Here is a 1,247-nt window from a genome sequence, read left to right on the forward strand (position 1 = left end):
AGTCAAAATACAGCATTAAATCCTAGTACTCACAGAGATTCAAATCCGAGACCCTTCAGTTAAGAAGCCAAGCGCTTCACCAAACCATTATCTTTTTCTCTCTATAAACACAGAGACAACCAGCATGATGGGTTGAGCCCCTGACCTCCAGTCGAAGGAATCACACAACTCCGCACCTTTTTCCCTAGACATCTACCTGGCCGCAGTGTCTGCTGGGTCTACTGGTCTCGCTGACATAATAATAGTATGCCAGCATTGTTTCCCTTTGACTAGATTCTCACCATTCCTTCTGCTGCCTCTTCTCATTACCAGGAACATCTTTCTTCCGCACCGCATTTCTTCTGCTAATACTTCAATGTCAGTTTCAACTCTAGGCAGTGCATGTCGTCGGCTGCACTCTACATTCAAACCACAGCCAGTGACGCAGCGCTACGAGCCGGCGCCTTCACGGAGGTCACGTATGAGCCCCTTGAAACTTTCGCCCGCAGTGCTTTGTAAAATCTGGGTCGGTTTCATTGGTGGGGGGGGGGATCAAAAAGGTGGACACCACTACTGAATGTCATGTCAACGAGTAGTTCTGAAGGGAACATTATAGAGTGGCAGCGATGATTATTGCAATGATTAAGGCTATGATTACAGAGAAGACCACAGCGATGATTTGTGCTATGATTACAGCTATGATTGCAGTGATTATTACAACAATGGTTGCAACAATGATTACAGCAATTATTACAACGATGATTGCAGCGATGACTTTACCTATTATTGCAACAATGATTACAGCAATTATAACAACGATGATCGCAGCGAAGACTTTAGCTATTATTGCAACAATGATTACAGTCAGAGTGCGTGGGGCCCTTAAGCAATTGTCCTATTAGGGCCACCAATACTTGTATGATGGGTTGACGGGGACATAAGATTCTCTGCATCGCGGGGCCCCTCTAAGGCGCGGGGAAAGGACGGCTGCCCCACTCGCCATCCCCAAAAGGCCGCCTGTGATTACACCGATGATTGCTGCTATGTTTACGCCATGACTGCAGCAATGATTACAGCTATGACTAGCAATGACAGTTGAACTAAGATATATTGTGATTTGTATTGACTTGTCGCGATGCTCTCTGTAAGCAATACCTGCGCGTACATGCACTCAGGTTTTTTTTCTTCTCCCGGCGTACCTCGAAGTGGCGCCCCCTGTGTGTCACGCCTTCAGAGTTTATTGGCTTTTTGTTTGACTTCGGTGAAAA

Source organism: Biomphalaria glabrata, chromosome 8, assembly GCF_947242115.1.
Source record: "Biomphalaria glabrata chromosome 8, xgBioGlab47.1, whole genome shotgun sequence".
Classification (NCBI taxonomy): Eukaryota; Metazoa; Mollusca; class Gastropoda; family Planorbidae; genus Biomphalaria; species Biomphalaria glabrata.